Source organism: Lacerta agilis, chromosome 1, assembly GCF_009819535.1.
Source record: "Lacerta agilis isolate rLacAgi1 chromosome 1, rLacAgi1.pri, whole genome shotgun sequence".
NCBI lineage: Eukaryota > Metazoa > Chordata > Lepidosauria > Squamata > Lacertidae > Lacerta > Lacerta agilis.
Window position 1 is genome coordinate 58,818,117 of NC_046312.1, and position 20,270 is coordinate 58,838,386.

General features: G+C 41.6%; 1 long non-coding RNA gene across 1 annotated transcript in view; it reads right to left on the reverse strand.

The window, feature by feature from the left end:
- The window catches only part of LOC117060755, an 89,405-nt gene extending 70,086 nt beyond the window's left edge, over positions 1-19,319 (reverse strand). Inside the window, exon 1 of the long non-coding RNA XR_004428028.1 lies at positions 19,141-19,319. This is a non-coding gene — a long non-coding RNA (uncharacterized LOC117060755). The remainder of the gene's footprint in view (positions 1-19,140) is intronic.
- Between the last annotated feature and the right edge of the window lie 951 nt (positions 19,320-20,270).

Genomic DNA, 20,270 nt, shown 5'->3' on the forward strand with positions numbered 1-20,270 from the left:
ACGCTGTAATATGCCGGGAATTTATAACACTGGTTGAAACTTTAGCTCAAAGGTTCAAAATGCTACTAAGATTTACTGTTTTGCCATGTAACTTTCCAATCTTATTATCTGGCTGCAGGGATTTTTTGTCTGTGTGTGTGGGGGGGTGAATGAAAAACTGAATATATTCTTCATGTATCCTTAGAAAAAAGGATGATCGCCACATTGGGCTTTGTGCTCTGGAAGGAAGCATTGGCCAGCAGTCTGATAATACCGGGGCCATGTACACCTAAGTTACACTAGCAAGTTAGGATAAAAGGATACAGAAAGCAAGGAAGAAGGTAAGTTAAATGGAAGTGCAAAACTGCCCCCGAGGAATATATTCCATAATAAAACAGCTTGTCTAAGTTTGACCTGGATGAGCAGAGTATGGCAAATGTTGAAAGAGCCTGTTCTGTAGTCTTGAATTAGGAGCCTCATGATTGGAGACTAGGACCACTTTACTTAGAAAACTCACACAGAATCCGAATCCAAATTCAGGCACTGAAGGGACTGTGGATGCTCAACTTTAACCACTGTGATGGGCAAGCATTATGTGGCCCCTGGATTGGAAGCAACCTTGTGGTCTTCTCTTGTCAACGGGGCAAATCAAAGAGGAAGAAAACTGCTTGTTTATTGTGCTTCAGTACAAAGGGGCCAACATAAAAGTTACTTGCTGCATCGTATGCTAATGAGATATCATCCATTTCCTACAGATTTTGGACTGCTACTTCTGCTGGTGTCGGGAGCAGGACTAAGTTATTCAGTCACACTTGCTTTGTATTCTCCGGGGCTGGTGGGTGTTTCCCTCAGATCTATTTGTCATTGGTTTAGTAAGAACACAAGGACAAGCGCCCGCTCTAACAATCGTTAATAACCTTTTGCCTGTGACAGGTCCATCATGTGTGGAATCTATTTCATTCACATTTCACTGGTGATTAAACTTTTCGTTCTATTGAATTTCTGTTGCAATCTGCCAAGGCTTTTGTCAACATTAGTCCCTTTACACTGCACAGGTGCTATAATTAAGGGCCTCGTTTTGGCTAAATTGTTGCAGTAGCTTCACTCCACAACCAAAAGTGAGAAAAGCAATTTATTTTCTTGACAGTACGCTTATGTTATGAGCTAACCACCTTTCTGCACAAAGCTATGCAAAACTCAGCTTATTATGGTTAGTTGTAATGTTCCATACTGCAGTTATATTAATGTACGATGCAATTAATTTTCTTGTTTGAAAGAGGGCGGTGTCTTGATGCACTGTCCTTTACAATCGGACCTAAAAACACGATGACATTCAGAGTAAATTGAGGTTGGCTTATATTTGTTGATTTATTCATCAGCAGTCCACAAAGAGAGGAGAGTGTATTAATGCTGGCTGCAGACAAACTAGCAAGACTTCAGCTTCACTACCATCTTGATGAAGAAATCTTGTTTGCTTTACTGGGAAATGTTGGTACGTTACTCTGGAGCATCAGCCAGTGAATTCTAATACACAATTGACCTAGAAGATTGCTGCATGGGCTCTTATAGCATATTAAGAGCTCCCCAAATTAATATTTTCATCTGCAGGCAATTTTTTTCCTGCCAAGGCCAGCAGTTTAGTTGTAACCTATGCACAGTGATCTCAGAAACAAATCCTATTTCTCTTAGATTTGCCTGTCAGTAATTATGTGCACTTTATTTATTCTTGCTTCCAACCTTGCATAGCCAGCAAAATAGCTCGCGCACCAGCAAGCAACACTGTTGTATTTTTCATTTTGTTATGCCACTGTCCAGCCTATTAGAATATTTATCAGACAGAATTATCTGGAAATTTGCTTACTGAGTAGAGTATTGCTGTTCTCTCTAGGTCAAAATCTAATAAACCAGGTACAGCAAAATTCAATCAGGAAGCAAGTATGGGGGAAAAATCTGTGCAAAGTTCATTTTCATGGAAGATTAAGGAGAATAGGTCCTCCATAATTTATTCATGCAGGCTAGGCCTATCATTGAGTTTTTGCCATAATAGCTAAATGGAACCCCCATACTGGGATGCAGTATACCTCTGAGGGAAAGCAACACAGCTGAGATATTGTCTATGCCCTTTGAAAGATTCTTCAGGGATGTAGGAAAATGCAGGAAAGTGATATAACCGGAGTATGGCTTTATTACAATAACCTTTTAGGTAGGGTAACAAACATGGTGGCCTCCAGATGCTGCCATGCTCTAATTTCCTTCAGACCAAGCCAGCATAGCTAATGGTCAGAGGTGAAGAGAGCTGTAGTCCAATGAGGAGAGGACCACACTAGTTAAAGTTCATCATGCTGAGCCAAGCAAGCAGCCTCTTAAATTGGCTGCCCAACCAGTTCAGGATTGTGTGTGAGAGAGCTTGGGCCCTTTATGAAATTTATGACACTATATTAGAACTTCTAGGAAAGTACAGAGTGAATGTCTAAAACATTATATCCTGCCTGTAAGCTTCTCAGAAGCAGAATCCTGGATTAGATGGTCTCTTGATCCACCCACCAGGGCCCCTCGTATGTGATTATGGGGTTCATTTTAAATCCAAACTATTTTTTTCCCTTAAGAAATCCCCAAAAAATGTTTTCTTTGGTGGTGGTGGGTGGCAGATTGATGTATGTGCATGTGGTTTCTAATTGGTTTCTATTCACTTTTAAATAGCATCCATAATCAAGAAAATGAACTATAATTGTTTCAGTTCAAAATGTTTCAACGGAGAGCTTTGGATGAGAAAAGGAGAGGGTTGTGGGGCAGATGTGTTTTGCCAGTGCAGTGTTCATAAAAGTTTTGGTATAGCGACTAGGAAGGAAACAAAGGGGTGTGATTTGTCCTCTGCTGTCCTCAGTGGGTCCCACAAGCTCACTAAGAGACACCATCTCAGCATTCGCTAAGAATAGGTTGCTGTGCCTTTGCAGAATTGATCCAAGAATTCAATCTCAGATGTCAGCACTTCCTACCTTCCACTGCCTACCTGCTGTTAGAGATCCTCATGACAAAGTTATAGTTAACAGAATACAGCACTCTCCCCATCACAAACCAGATTATCAGCCACTTCAGCTCTGTCAGCTGCTTTAAACATCTCCCTTCACCTCACTTCAATACCAGTAGCTTGAAGTCCCAGGAGGTAGGAGCTCTGGCTGAAGCAGGCTGCAGGGACAAGGGGAGCTACCACACACACACAAACACTGCTTCTCATAAGCAGCAAGTACAGGGGCACAATAACATTTCACATGTAGCTGAGGCAAGAGATGTGGCTTGAGAATGGGTGATGGTGATGAAGGGGGAAGCCAAATCTCCTCTTCCTCACTCAGGCCGGAGCTCACCCCTCTTGGGATTTCAGGCCATTGAACCTCAAAGGGGGGGGGGGGCTTGTGCAGAGTTTGAATTGGTAAGCTCTCCACCACAAGAAAGGGTTCCAAAGTTTCACTGCAAATTGTCTTTATAATTGTTACAAAAGCACTGAAAATACAAATCCACACATTGCTCTTAAACAACTAGCAATGCAGTCCAGTTTTTAAAGAACTATTCTCTTTCTGGTCCCAGAGAGACTCAGATAAGCAAGTTGCTTCCTCAGTATAAGTGAGACCCAGACTCCTAGGGACGAGTCAACTAACAACACTGAAACAAAGACTCCATCCGCTTTTTGCAGCTTTAGCTGGACAAGAACCCTTTGCATCTGCTATAGTTCTCTGCGAAACAGGCACTCTGCAGATGTAAACCTAGACATAACATGTTTGCACGTTACACCTATATCTTTCGCAATGTTTACATGGTCCTGAGTGTGCAAATAGCCCCATCCAACCTTAGCACTATGACTCACTGGGAAACTGCACAGAGATGGCAAGCCACAGTCCACAGACCAGCAGGCTGAGAGAATGAAGCAGGATAGGAAACCAGCAAGGGTCAATAATTCATTGCCAAAATCAAGAGCTGTGGATTTCAGTGTGGACGTAGCATCTTAATATTTCTCCCAGGGCAGCAAAACACTTGTTTAGGATCTCGTCTTAATAGACCATGAGATTAGCTATAAACAGACTGGAAGTTCCCTTCAAGCTCTGTCCTTCCTGGAACCTGGAGACCCTGTCTGGCTCTCTTGGAAACAACCTGGCTTGCTTTTTGTTTATTTCCTAATTCTTCTCAACCAATATAGATGCTTAAATAATGATAGCAATAGAAAAGATTCACAGCATCCCAATTTTTGGTCTTCTGAAGAAAATCTACTTCAGCAAAGCTCTGCTACTCTTCAGCAGTGTTGGGTATTCAACAATATGTGGCTGTGGTATATTTGTCAAACCCATTACACTGATTAATATTAATATCTGTCCAGGGCATGCTTTAATATGTAAATGTATTGGGAAAGATTGGTCGAAAGGGAACATTATTTTTTTGGCAGATTTATTATTTTATTTATTCTTTATTTATTTCCATCACATCAATACTCCCTCAGAAAAGAATAACATAATTCTTAACAGGAAATGGGTTGAGCTTTTAAAAATACAATATTGCCCATTCAATTGCTATAAAACTCTTTAGTATGTGAAGAAATATTGCTTCCTCCCTTATGGAGCACACAGACTGCTAATATTCCTCCACTGATATCAGAAAGATTTATCAGCCAAACTCCTATATGTATGGAATCATTGGTGTCTTAAGTAGAAATTCACTGAAAGTTTCTCCAATAGATTAGCAAAGGTTATTCAGGGGAGAAAGGGGTGATAATGTGATGGAGTTTTACAGTGTCAGTAAGATATCAGGGAAGATCCCACAAGTTTGCACAATACATGTGAAGAAACACATTTGAGGGGAATAGCTTACTATACAAGTTCCAAGGAGATCTATCAAGGTTCTGTTTGGGCCAAATACTGATATCTTTTGCTCTGAGTTGAACTCCCAATACAAGCGACAGCTCATCTGTCTATCAAGATGCTCTTGACAGTCCTTGACTTAACAGTGTTCACTAAATTCTGCTGGCTTTCCAGCTCTTTTTTCCACAGGCAAGGAGAGGAATTGAATGAAGGGAGGAAATAAATAGAAAAGACACTTCGGCTATCTCAGTTGTAGTATACTTGTCAGCCTTGTGAACACTTACATTCCCTAAGGGTGGGAATAACATAGAAGGAAAATATCAGCTGCCTATACGTTGCTCGAACAACAGAGAAAACCACCAGAATTCTACTGCAGGTGAAATTTGGATTGGTGTCAACAATCTTCCTAACTCAGGCAGGAGGTAGAAGTATTAGGAAAGGGATTAAGATGAAAGCATCCAATTCCCAGCAGCTTCTGGATGTGGCACTGAACTTAATTTGATTTCAAGGACTAACTGGAATGATTTTCATGAACTTCAGTGAAAATGGACAAAAAACACTAGCCTCTGTTCCATGTGATTTATTCTTGGGTGTAGGCCACCCCCATCTTTATTGAGTATAACTTTTTTTTTTACTTTTATTGTTCACTATTACAATTTTTATTTCTTTTTTTATTACTAGTATTTATATACTGTTTTTCATCAGAAAAGATCACAAAGTGGTCTACATTGTTGTGAAGTTGAAGGGAGGGGTTAACCTGCATGGTGCCTGAGTCCCTTCTAATTCCTGGGGTCCTGGATCCAGCAAGTGTTCTGGATCCAAGGAGGATTCTATTACTGAACTAGCCAGGCAAGATTATTGTTGAGTTAAGGGCCCTAGGTTCAGTTGCTAGTCTAACAAAGGAACCTGCTCTGTGCCAGAGGGCAAATGGGTGGGCCCCCTCCCTCACCTGCCTGGTAGTGAGAAACACAAAGGCCTGGACAGTTGAGTGTGAGAGAGCTGGTCAAGAAGCAGGCTGAAGCCACAGAGTTAGGGCCATTTCTATGGGAATACAAGGCTGTGACTTTGGGAGAAACAAGACCTTCTTGGTGTGTTAATGCTAGGAGCCCTTCCATCGTAGGCTCAGATTGTATATATGTGTAAATAAACCATTTATCATAAAGGCATCGCAGTCTCTGTTGGCCCTGATTTCAAGGAAACGGAACCCTGGAAGCCTGGAATTTCACAGAGATTGGTGTGGCGTGCGACAATATGTATATCCCACTCTTCCTTGAAGGAAAGATGTCTATGGTATGGTTCTTCTTCTTCCCAGAACTCAGTAAAGTGGGTTAGACTGAGAGATTGTGACTGGCCCAAGGTTATCTAGCAAGTTTCATGGCTGAGTGGGTATTTGAACCCACATCTCTCTAGTCCTAGTTCAATATGCTAACTTCCAACTATGGCTATCGACTACTCACCAGGCTACACAGTAATGAGCACAGAAGTTGTAATCTTGAAAAAAAGAAACTGTTGCCCACTCCACACAGTACACAACAGAATCTCCTCTGTCAAAAGTACTATTTTAATATCCACAAGTACAATTAAAATCTCCACAACAGGAATAAACTCTGTAAATGTGTCACAAGGCCATTTTGCACCACTGTCCAGATTATGCCTGAGCATGACCATGCCATTTCATCTTGGTGCACAATGCTTCTGTTCCTTCCCATTCCCACCCCCCCTTCTTCTTTTAGATTCCAAGGCAACCATTTTAAAAACCTATTTCATCATATTTCAATATATTTCCATTGATCTTGTGTGTTTGCATGCACAAATGTCTAGAATGGAGTCACTGCAATATTGGTGCCCATTTTCTTATTATACGCACTCCTAACCTTGTTGCAAAAGTGGTAGCTAAGGGACAATATTACTAGACTAGGGACACAACAAAATATTATGCTTTCTTTTTTTACTGCCGATTCAAAGGAACCGAATGGGATATTTGTCTCCCTATGAGTTACTCTCTAATTCTCTAGTGATTGAATGTTTACTTTTATTTATAAGAAGAAAGTTGTGTGTGTTGACTTGAGCCCTCCATGGGGAGCTGGCGCTTTAATGCCGGCAAATGGAATTATGGATAGCTGTGTTCATCTAGGATTTGGCAGGTAGGAAGATGTTGATCCAACTAATCTTACTTTAGGCTAGGGAGATCCAGCACTAATTTGTGCCTCTCCGTCTTTTCATCATAAGAAATAACTCTCAGTGATTGTGCATATAGCAACAAGCAACAGGGTGTGGGCTGCTGAGTAAACTTGCTCTGTGTTGTATTGGAGACACAAATGCAGACAATTCCAACAAGAAAAGAAAAGGGGGGAGGCCTCTAAGGAAACCAGTGTAGCTGCATAAGGAGCTTGCAGACAAGCTGTGATTTATGTAGTGCATGTATAAGAAATGGAAGAAAGGGGGAATCACAAAGGAGGTGTATACATGAGTAGCCAACAATTGCAGGTTGAATGTCAGGTGGACTAAAGCTCAGATTGAGCTCAGGCTTGCAAGAGAAGTTAAAAATAATAATAAAAGGTTTCTTCGGCTAGGTTTGAAGCAAGAAGAAGAACAAGCAAGTGGTAGGTCCTCTACATGGAGAAGATGGTTAATGCTATTGGGTGACAGAGAGAAGGTGCAGCTGCTTAACTTTGCTTCTGTCTTCACTCAAAAGGAAAGCAGTGCCCAACCTGATGATAACACAAAAAATGTTGTAAGGAGGCAGCTGCAGCCCAAGGTAGGGAAAGAGGTGGTAAGGGAACACCTATTTGAATTCAAATCTCCAGGGCCTGATGAGCTGCACTTATGGGTGCCAAAGAAGCTTGCAAATGTAATCTCAGAACCTCTGTCTATAATCTTTGATAATTCTTGGAGAACAGGCGAAGTCCCTGCAGACTGGAGGCGGGCAAATGTTGTCCCCATCTTCAAAAGGGGTGAAAAAGAAGACCCGGGTAACTACTGACTGGAGAGCTTGACACTGATACCATGAAAGTTCTTAGAACAGAGAATTAAATGGTTGGTCTTGGTCTTTGAGCATTTAAAAAAGAATGCTGTGATTACTAAGACCTAGCATGGGTTTCACAAAAACAAGTCATGCCAGAAGAATCTCATTTCTTTCTTTCTTTTGGTGGATCGGAAATACTGTGGATGTACTGCATCTTGATTTCAGTAAGGCTTTTGACAAAGTCACCCATGATATTCTTGCAGAGAAGCTGGTAAAATGTGGGCTGGATGAGGTATTTTTTTTGCCAAATTTTAAATTAATTTTCCAAATTTCAGCCCACAGATTATTACAAATCAATACCAAATTAATACAATTTTAATTAAATGACTTCCCACTTGCCATTGTTGATGTGACCTTAGCTTCTAATATTACTTTGTTAAGTACTTTCATTGTCTCTAGTTACAATCCATTACCCAAAATTATTCCCTAATTGTCAGCTGTATTCTTAGCCATTTCCAGTCATGTTGAAACATTATTTAAAGCATTAACATACTTTTGTAAAACTTCAAGTGAGAATACAATACTTCTTTTGCTTTCATTCTGTGTATGACAGTTCTGATATATAACCTTCATATATAATCTTCATTGGCCTTATCCTCTGCCATTTATATCAAACGTCTCCATTTCCAAAGATGACCTTGAGTGGCATTCCTTTCTGGGTGCCTGCAGTGGTATTATGGTTGTTGTTCAGAGCAAAGCTGGTATCTCAAGGTTAACTCTGCCCCTCCTCCTGCTCAGGTGGGCACTTCCATCCCATAATACTCCAAGAAGTCCATTGTTGTCCAAAAGCGACAGTTCTTGCCTTTGTTCTCAACAAGTTCCAAATCTCTCCATTTTCACCTCCTTTAAATCTCATCAGTGCAGGGGGATAAGTTATTTCTCTCAGTACCATCCCACAGACTGTTTGGGACCCTCTTACCTTCCTGCTTTCTTCCAGCATGAGGGACTGCCTCTCACTTGGAGTTGCCGAATCTCTCCATGTTGTTCACAGTCTATTCTTTTTGCGCCACCGCACCAAGATTTTACTTTAGCCAATGTCCTTATCAAGAATACCAAGAGTTTATCTCAAATTTTCCAGATACAAATTTCCACAGTCTTTTCAGGGGGATAGACCCAAGTTCTCAAACATCCTCCAATCAAAACAGAATGGCTCACCCCCCTTTTTATTATTTAAGCATTCCATACACAGATTCAGATTCTCACTTGTAGTCATTAATCATTATTTCAATAATCATTATTTCAGGAGAGGGTTGACAAATAACCCAAGAGACTTCAAAATACAAAACATAACAAAGAAGCCCCCCCTCTCCATTTTCCACTTCCCAAAACATTTGGAATCCTTTCCAATCTCAAACATCAATCCTGTATGGCTGTTTAGTCCGCAGTTCCGATGTCAAGCATCTTCTCCGGCAAGGGCCCTTGCTTAATGCCAATTGAGTTCAAAAATTACAAGGGTCATTCCCCACTCTCGGTGGCAGACCCGAGGGGTTTGCGTCATGGCAGCAGACTTAGGACCCTGCACTTCCCTTCCCCCCACTGCAATCTGCTCGGGAGGGAAGCATCAAGGCATCAGTGGGCCCCTTAGTCCCCCCCGTACCACCAGGAGGTTTCAGAGACCAATTTTAGCCCCATTCACTCTCCTCTCTGCTGCCTGCACCTCTCTCCAATGTAGAGAGAGCCTCCGCCATCACATGGACTGGAAACAGGAAGCCTGGACAAGGTAACTGTTAGGTGGATTTGTAGCTGGTTGACTAACTGAAGGCAAAGAGGGCTCAGTAATGGCTCCTCGTCATCCTGGAAAAAAGTGACAAGTGGGGTGCTACAGGGTTTTGTCCTGGACCAGTGGTTCATCATTTTTATAAACAACTTGGATGAACAAATTGAAAGGATGCTCATCAAATTTGCAGATAACACCAAACTGGGAGGGGTAGCTAATGCCACAGAAGATGGAATCAGGATTGAAGATGACCATAACAGATTGGAGAACTGGACCAAAACTAACAAAATGAATTTCAATAGGGACAAATGGGCCATTCCATTGTCACGGGTGGGACACTTTGACCATGTTTTTTGGTATTCACACAGGTGTAACAATGTAAATATACATACAAATTAACAACCAAAATTTAAACTATGTTCTTAATAAGATACTGAACATTTTACTAATTTTTTATTATTTTTATGGATATTTTTGACAATTTTATTAAATGTTAAAAGTGTTGTCACGGGTGGGACAAAAAAAGGACATGGAGCTTGAGATAAGTTTGATTTAGGGAAAAACTCTGTGAGTTGGGAGGTGAATCAATGATAAACTCAGCATATCTGTTTAAATCAATGTTTATTGGTTACAACTATGCAATCAGGAATTAAGTTTAAGAAATTTAACGATACAAAATTAAGGAAAAAACGCTGTCACAGGTGGGACAATCATCAGAAAACTTCTGTGAAGACTACGTGGGTGGACTTTTGAAAAGAAGGTCAATAAAATAAACTTCTTTTGTCTTTAGCTTTTAAAAAAATGGTTAGACTGCACGTTTGGAATCTTCCTCACCAAAGTCCAGCGCTCATCTAGCATTCTTATTTGGCTCATTTTTCATGGAATGGCCCAAATGTAAGATTCTACACTTAGGCAGGGATAACTAGCTGATTTGCCAGTGGTGCATGTGTGAAGGATCTAGGGATCTTAGTTTATCACAAGCTTAACATGAGTGAACAATGTGATGCAGCAGCAAAAAAATAAAAATAAAAAAATAGCAAATGTCATTCTAGGATGTATCAACAGAAGTATAGTGTCTTGATCAAAGGGAGTAATACTACCACTCTGTTCTGCCTTGGTCAGAACAGAGTACTGTCAGAGTACTGACAAGATGGAACAGAGAAGGGCAACCAAGATGATCAAGGGTGTGGAAACCAAGACTTATTAGGAACAATTGAAGAAGACGGGTATGTTTAGCCTGGGAAAGAGGAGACTGAGAAGAGCTATGATAGCCATCTTCAAATATGTAAAGGACTGTCACTTGGAAGATGGAACAAGCTTGTTTTCTTCTGTTCCAGAGGCTAGGACCTGAACCAATGGCTTCAAGTTGCAAGAAAGGAAATTCTGACTAAACATCAGGAATAATTTTCTGGTGCTAAGAGCTGTTCAACAGTGTTCAACGGACTCCCTCAGGAGGTGGTGGAGTCTCCTTCCTTGGAGATTTTTAAGCAGAGGTTGGATGGCCATCTGTCATTGATGCTTTAGTTGAGATTCCTGCATTACAGGGGTTTAGACTGGATGGTACTCGATGTCCCTTCCAACTCTACAATTCTATTATTCTAAGTACAATATTAGACATCATTTCAGCTACTGTGTTATTTTGAGAGCCACATGAAAGCTTGGGAGGCAAAACTGGGCTGGGAAGCCAGCTGTTCTTCCCAGCTTTGTAAGCATATGCCTTTAACAAGAAGATAATTCTATAGCTAATGGAGGTATTTCTTTCTTTCTTTTTTTAGGGAAAATGAAAAGAAGCCAGAGAGATGAGATGCTGATAAACAGGAATAATGCCTGTGGCCTCCGAATAAACCAGGAGATGAAAGAATGAAATAAAATAAGAAATACAGCAGATAACTTTCATTCTGCTGTGGATTTGTCTCTGTAATGAACACAGCTGAACAAATAATTCATGGGAAAGAATTTATTTGATTAACTGTTTGCATTTCAATAACTTATATCCAGCGAGGAGTTTTTATTGGAATAGGTTTTCTCAGGTTTCATCCTTTCATGAATCTGTTTTGGATTGCTTGAAATATAAGATTTTAACATGACAGAGGCAACCCAGGACCTCAGGCATGGGCTGGAAAAAAAAAAACGGGCTAAGTGTAAATGTACTCACTATAAGTGGCTGCAAGGCCTTCTCTTTTCTTAAGTGAATAGTCATAACAGGGTGAGGAGGTAGAGTCCAGGGTTGTCCTTTATCACTTCAGGGGGATCATAGATTGCAGAAGGCTCCCTCTTTCTTCTGTATGGCAAAGGACCATTTACATGAGGGATGGCATTTATTTCATTCTCCTGGCATAACCATATTTTCAGATAATTTGTGCTGATGTTAGAGATTTGTAAATCATCTGAAGAAGTGTGTATGCACACGAAAGCTCATACCAAGAACAAACTTAGTTGGTCTCTAAGGTGCTACTGGAAGGAATTTTTTATTTTATTTTGTTTTGACTATGTCCTTCATTGACATAGGTGAGTTGTTGTTTTTGGCTTTCTTCCACTCCTGGCATTGCACTTTCTTCCACTTATCCACAAAACCTAATATATGTGCGTCAAACACATTACATTACATTACATCAGTCACATGTTTTGTCCCCTCACAAACTCATAGAGCAGGACATTATATATTTCATTGCCATCACTGATCGTAGCCCAGCCCTTATCATGGATGACTGTGAAACCTTCATGGAAGGCATAACACTTGGCTGAAACTACTATTACAAGATGGGGGGAGTATGGATGATGGAACTGCAGCAGTTGACAGCAGCATATTTCCTCATCAGCACCTGTGTGCACAGTATCTAAAAAGAGTATTTTATATTTCTTAATGGAGACAAATAAGCCTATCTCCTGTGGTTCTCCCAGCTTTCCACCTGTCTAGCTATTATCAGCAGGCAGTGCTATATAGACAGTTAATCTATTTTTTATTCCTCTGTGTGAAATAGCAGAAGAGATCATTGGCTCTTTCATCGCCTCTAGAATTCATTAATGACTTGAAACATTATTTCTACTCTGGTAAAAAAAAATAATGAGGGTGACTCTAGGAGACCCACAGTGTACCCCTGGGCTTCTTTGGCACACAGAGAACAGGAGAAATATTGGTGAAGCAGGTTATATGGACAAGGTGTCCCCAAATAACTTTAGTTTTTGGCAAAAGGTCATTTTTTGGGGGGTGTGAACCATCCTAAGACCTGTGGATATACAGCGGTATGCACATTTAATTGATGATGATGATGATTTTACTTAGTGGGCACTCAGAGCTCTTCCACACGACCTGTTGATTGAATATTAATTCTAATTTGCTTGCATAAAGCTTATGCAGAGGTTATACAATGCCCACTTTTTACTAAGCACTCATTCTGTTTGGTTTGTGGGGAGGTCATACTGCAATGAGCATCCATCTTTATTTGTTTGTGCAGTTGTATGTATTTCCATCCATCTTACACCTTTTAGTACATTTCGCCATCAATTATCTAGCCACAAAAGTGTAATATTTTTTTTAAAGTGGATTTGTTGCACATTTTTAAATCCACATTAATTGCACAAACCTAAGTGTCTGCTGTGCGACTGAATAGTGACAACATAGTGATAGTTTGAAGTACTTCTGAACCCATTCATTATACTGTTGTGATGGGTTGAGGGGACTGTGCATAGGGAACATCATGGGCTAGTCTGGAATTTATTGCCATTAGCTAAAACATATTGTCAGGAACATAGGCCCCCGGGACCCGGCAGCGGAGGCAACCTCGGTAAGTGAGCAAGAGGCTGCCTCTGCAGATGAGGGAGAAGTGTTATGTTTCAGAGCTGACAGCCTACAGCCCCTCCTTTCCAGGCCAGACACTGCTAGCTTGATGAAGAGGGAGAGTTGGAAGGCGGCCAAGGCGAAGCTGGGCTACAAGCAGCTCGGAAACTCTGTCCACTGACAGTAGGGAAGGGCCAACCCAGGCTCTCAGTCCTCGCTACCAGTGATGGGAAAGGCTCAAAGAACAGCGGAAGAGGAGGGGTAGAAAGACGAGGTTCTTCCATAGTTCCTGTTGGGGGTGGGCTTCTGATTCAGACTAGAGCATCTATCGTTGCTGAGAGAGAGTGCGAAGCTCCACTCTGGTTGTTTGTTTCTGTAAATAAAACTATCTTGAACTGATGGGAGTCTTCCTACTGCTGGTCAGCCGGCTCATTGCCAGAGATCATTATACACGTCCCTACTGTACCTACTAATGGGGAGAAGAGTAGCATCTCATTATTAAAATTGCTTAACTAAAATATGGCTTACAGGAGAAATGTCCAACTATATTAATTTGTGTGCAGTAAGTGTAACTAAACTTTTCATGATTTATGTCATCCTTTTACAGATGATATGAAGAGTAGATATAATTTGTATGTTAATTGTTATAGTTCATTTAATATGACACACACCTGTATGGAATGATACTGAAGTGATTGTTTGCTTCCCTCCACTGTTTAGGTTTTCTCCTTTTCTTTGAAACCTCTTAATAGCTTTTATTAGTAACTTTTAAAACAAATGATATTTTTTAAATCTATAATCAATTTAAATTTATTCTTGCCAATGAAGAAAGCTGTCCCCACCCCCAAACAATATTACATCATAATGCAAAATAATTTGAAGAGGTATTCTGTTCGAGAAACACAGTGCAGTCAAGAGTAACCAAGTCACTGTCAAGAATGTTTTAGGATTTGCAGGAGATAGGGGTGTTAAAAGAGAGATAAATCTCACACTCAGCATGCAAAAATAGGCATTTCCTTGGTATACTGCATTGTGTAAGAACTGCCTCTTAGGTTACTATGTTTTACCAAAGTTGGTTCTCATCTTCTTTTGGGTCACATGTGTCTAACATAGCTGTGCATGAATAGCTGAGTTGCTGTTACGGACTTATTTCAAGACTTTTAATAAAGGTGTGCTGACCCTCCTGTCCCCCTTTCAGTGTGGAAACATTTGCCCCCTGTGAAAGCAGGTAGGATATTTAGCAACCTCGTGGGCAAGTAAACTTAAATAGGGCAAGTGAATTTAAATAATGTTTATCTTTTCAAAGTGTTTACCTAGGGTTCAGTATCCTTGGACAGTAGAAAGTATGGTGTCTTTATTATATATAGTTTATTCACACATATATACAACATGAGCCTATGAGAGAGGGAATTGCAGCACTAACACCTCAAGAAGGTCTTGCTTCTGCCATAGTCAAGCAGAAATCAAGCATGTCTCTCCCTCTCCGGCTTCTGCTTACAGGATGCTTGTAGCCCAGCTCTCTCTCACACCTTTGCCCTTGTCCTTCTCACCTACAGCCAGGTGAAGGAGGGTTCCACCCAGTGGTGTAGCAAGGTGGGGGCGTTGAGAGTGGCACGCCCCTGATTCCAGCCTGGAGGGGGGGTGACACTTGGCACCACCCCCCGTGACTCCCAAGCCGCCGCCCGACACAACTTCCGTGTGGCCTCTGCTCACACTCTGCAGCCTTACGAGTTGCCGCATGAGCAGCCACCGCACGGACGGGGTGCCACTCGCGGCCGGCATCCAGGATGGACTGCACATGTGCACATGTGCACACTTGCACAGTCTGTCCTGGATGCCAGGTGCAAGCAGCTGCCACTCGGACGGGCTGAGGCAGCCCATCCACGTGGCTGCTCACGCCCAGCAGCCCAGACGGACTGCGCTCCGTAGTGTGCATGCATCATGACATCATGACGCACATGCACTACAGAGTGGCACCCCGCCCCCAGGAGGGTGCCCCTGCGTTTGCTGCTCCAGGCAGCAAAGCGGCTCGTACGCCGCTGGTTCCATTCATTTCCCTCTGGCACAAAGCTACTTCCTTTGTTACTTAGGGGCCATTAATTCACCAAGAAGCTGGCCTGGCTGTTCTGACCATTGAATGCTTGTTGGATCCGGAAATTAGAAGGGGCTCAAGCATACAGCCTACCCCATCCCCAGAAAAAAAACAACAACTCACAAAACTATTTACAAGCCTGGTGCTATATTTGCATCTTACAATCTGTTTCACCAATGAGGCCTTTCATTCATATTTGGGTCAATAACCAGGCACTAGTTTGACAATGATTCATACCCTACTAATGAATCGTTAGAGTCCGTATATTTGCTGGCATGCTACTGCCACGATTATGAAACGTCATGTACCAGAACTGAGAGAATAATAAGAGATGATCTATGGCTACATGATTTTGCTACATCAACATTTTCTTGCTTCTAGAATGTGCAAGAAATGTGAACTGTTGAATACAAGCTGGATTCAAGTACATGTAGCTATAGGTATATGTTTTAGCCACATTTAGTGAAATTACCAGTCTTCTCTACCTGACTTTGCCATTCTGACAGATATAATTAAGTTTCCAGGAGGGAATTAAATCTTAGCTTTCAGATTTGTTTTCCAAATTGTGACATTGTCAATTAATCCTATCCCTTTTCAGGCATTATTAAAAGAGCTCACTGGTACTTGAGGGAGGGAGCAGCAAGGATATACACACTAGTTCCACCCTTCACTGCTACTCCTGTCACTCTTCAAGCAGAGCTTTCCAAACTGTGTGTCGTGACTTGTTAGTGTGTCAGCTGCAGTTTGTATGTGTGTCATATGAATGCTCCCTGCGCTCCTCCCGGGGCTGGAAATGGGTGAGATTTACCTCTGGTTTGCTAGTAAAACTGAATCACTGTGTCGCAAAATGATGCATGTCTAAAAAGCATGTTACCAACATGAAAAGTTTGGAAAGCTCTGTTGTAGGGAGTAAACTTGTGAAGCGGGGGAGACTTTGCTATTTGTGGAGGTTCCATGAGTAAAATCGGGGTTGTAAAGTGGGGGTGGGGGCGGGGTTAGAAAAGGATTACCTTCTTTCTTATGCTGCTTGCCAGAAGAACATTTGGCCTAGGCACTCTCACACTGATGCTGCCCACCTAAAGAAGAGAGCAGAAATGGCCAACATGTCCTTACACAAAGGCGCTCGCCTGAAAGAGAATGACATTGGCCTCCGCACTCACCTCTTGCCAACCATTTTCAGGAGAAAGATGCCCTTTGCACCTCAGACAAGACAAGAGATCTCTTGCCTTTCTTTTTTATGCTCTCACTCTCTGAAATGCATGTCTCATCTCCACAGAGACAGGCATCACTGTCCACTAAGGATTTTTAGGAGATGGAATGACGGCACTCTAATTCCTGCTGGCTGTCATTTGTAACCTCCCCGCCTCACCTCAAAACACTCCTCACTGCAAGACCTCCAGCCTCTGTTCTCTTCTTCCTTTTGGAAATGGCTTGTCTGGGTCAGGTATTCCTGTCTCTGCTCTGCAAGCGGAAATGCTTTAAAGACCTGTCTTTCTTTCCAGGCTCTTCATCTTGATTCATAGAAAGTGCTCTGTATGATTTTTACACTGGAAGAGGGCAAATAGAGACCTAACCTGGAACATCAGTTGTGGCAACCATTAAGGAGTAAGACAGTTTGCAGATCAGCTTAGCCTCAAGACCTACTGGTCACTGGAGCTGGTAAACCCACAAGGCTGATTTGTTCCAGCGTAAGCACTTACATGTGGGATACGGGTGGCACTTTGGGTTAAACCACATAGCCTAGGGCTTGCTGATCAGAAGGTCGGCAGTTCGAACCCCCACGATGGGGTGAACTCCCGTTGCTCGGTCCCAGCTCCTGCCCACCTAGCAGTTTGAAAGCACGTCAAAGTGCAAGTAGATAAATAGGTACCACTCCGGCGGGAAGGTAAACTGCATTTATGTGGGCTGCTCTGGTTTGCCAGAAGCGGCTTTGTCATGCTGGCCACATGACCTGGAAGCTGTACACCGGCTCCTTCGGCCAGTAAAGCAAGATAAGTGCCGCAACCCCAGAGTCGGACATGACTGGACCTAATGGTCAGGGGTCCCTTTACCTTTACCTTTAAGCACATTGCAAAAGAAGAAGAAGATCTGCGTCACAAAATACAGATTTGCATAAAATTGCATGTGCTAATTTGTTTGTATAGGTGAAAATTTAGAAATAACTGCTATCTTCGTAGAAATACAGCACCGCTTATGACAGTGGGGAAGATTGTGACCAGCTGACCTAAATATCTCCATTCAGGCTGACATTGAGGACCAAGTTGCTGATGGGCAACTTGAAGGCTCCTGCTTTCCCCTCTTAAGATTGCTTATTTTTCATCAAGGCTGGGACCAATCAGCCCTTCAAATAGAGGATCCCTTCAAATAGAGGACTGTCAAGTCGAACACACAGTCATGCTAATTCATTCCCAAGGGAAAATGGTATCCTTTGCTTTAGCAGAATGACTGGGATAAAGCAGATGGAGTTCAGAGTAAAAAATGATCTTATCCTACTTTACTGAGGTAACCTGAACAAGAACAATATGTTGAGTAGACATATACAGGCCTGCACAGTAGAAAAACTCCTTTAGGACCCACCCCCCAACTCTGCTGTTAAATCTCAACCATTTTCCTAAATGGCAGATATCCCCCACTGACTGAAACCTCCAGCTAAGTAGAGACTGCTGTCATCCAGACCAACAACAAAACCAACCCCTTAAACGATCCCTGCTGTTGCACTTCTAATGCTTCCTATACTAAGTACAGTAAAGTACAGTAGTTTAATCCCACCCTTCCACCCGAAAGTTTTCCCAGAATGGAATGTAGCCCTCAGGCTGAAAATTCCCCCCACCCTCGAAATACTGCATGATGGAAATAAAAAAAAAATCAGCAACACAAAGTATGAGGAGTAACATTATTCAAAGAGATAGCTACAATTTGCTCACCTAACATGTTATTAAAAGATTTGATGTCTGAGTTACAGCACAAATATATCACATATATCAGGGGCTATAGTCAGTGCTGCTACTTACTCGTGTGTTAGGGTGTGGATCCCAGACAATGCTGACCTGTGATACTAGGGCTGTTGAAATCAACATCACTGATTTCATCTGGTTGCCAACCGACCCAGATCCTCAGACAAGATAGACATGAGGTGTAGTGATGTGTTTTGTTCATAATGGTAGCTGGATTCATTGGGAAGTCAAATTCTGCCACTGGTCCAGATTCCACATTGAATATCTGTAGTTTTCTGTGTTTAAGGCCACCATATTTGTGCGGCACAATGTAAAACTCTAATCCACAGCTCTCAGTAATGTCACCAGTGTCCACACCTCTTGGCTGCACATCAAACTTTTGCAATTACTGTGGAATGAAATTGGCTGGAGAATTATAATAGAGCTTTTAGAATTTAAATAAAGTTAAGCAAAAATAATAAAAAATAGAAAGGCTGATACTGCTAATTAAAAATATTTGGGCTCTTGTTGTCAAAGAACATTAAGACAAGTGAAACAGACAAAGGATAAATTATAAGATACTGTAGAATTTTTTTCCTATGGAATTATACAGCCTCCTGTGTATTAACATTAGAATGAATATGAAAAGAAGCAGCATTCTCTTGTCTATGATCTCTGAATTAATGGACTCTGTTCTCCCAGCAGAATAAAGGAGACAGAATACAAAAGAAGAGAAAGAAATACAACGTAGAAGATTTCAAATATAGCTTACTGTGAATATAGCTTTGACCAGTTGTCAGAATCTGTGCTGATGCATCCAGTGTGACCAACACTGTGAGAGAGAACAGGTGGTGCTGGATGATGTTCAGAGGAATCATATATTAGCCCAAATGTTGATAGATTGGCGAACGAATTAGGTGGCAAAAAGTCCATGTGTGTCTGAGATGTGATTGAAGGGCAACAAAGAAAGTGTTTAAGACAGGATTAGGGAACTAAAGTAGACAATTGATATGGCAGGCTTCCCTTTGCTGGGAGGATGAAGACGGCCTAATCTGTTTCTAGTTTTATGCCAAGCCTTTTCTATCCATTTATTATAAGTGTGATATAAAATCATAACTCTCTTTAGAATCATTGTATGATATGTAAAATTAATTTTCACCACAGATATGTCCCTGTATCCATAGCTACAGTTCCACAATGCATTTCTGAAGCTTTGCTGCATTCCCTGGAGTTTAGGATGTCTCATTTCTCTCCCACCTCTCAACATTCCATCTTAATCTGTGACTGTTCGTCACATATGGGTGTGACCAAGAAACAGAACACAGGATGGTACTATACAAATGAAGGGGTGGGCTTGTTTCTCAGTTAGGGTCACCAATGACAAGAGCAGTAGCGACTCAAATAAATAAAGGAGAAAGAACAGTTTACCCAGTATCTTTCCCCACAAGACTGAATAAGGTGTCCTAGGAGACACTGCTGCATTGGTGGCAAAATTTGCCCTTCACTCTTGGTTTAGGGTGTTCCAGCCTTCTTGAATGCCTTTTCACAGACACACCACACCCCCAACAGTAATACCAATTTATATCACACATGTAAGAAAAATACTGGGGCCTAATTTGAATAGTAGAGTGCTTGTTATCTGCTGGGTGGAGCTTATGTGTTTTCCTCCGGAATCAGCTCCTCCCTTGCCTCTCCTTGTTTTCTTGCCTCAGACTTGCCTCATGTTGGATTTAGTTTCTCTCATCATGTTATTTTGTTACCATTTTCGTTATTATTGAAGCTTAGTTCACATTTACGTGAGCCACTTATTTTTCTCAAAGAAAAAGAAACTATTCTGAAGAATGGTGGAATATCTTAAACTTGAGTCCATGAGGGGATATTCCCAGTTTGCCAGGAGGATTG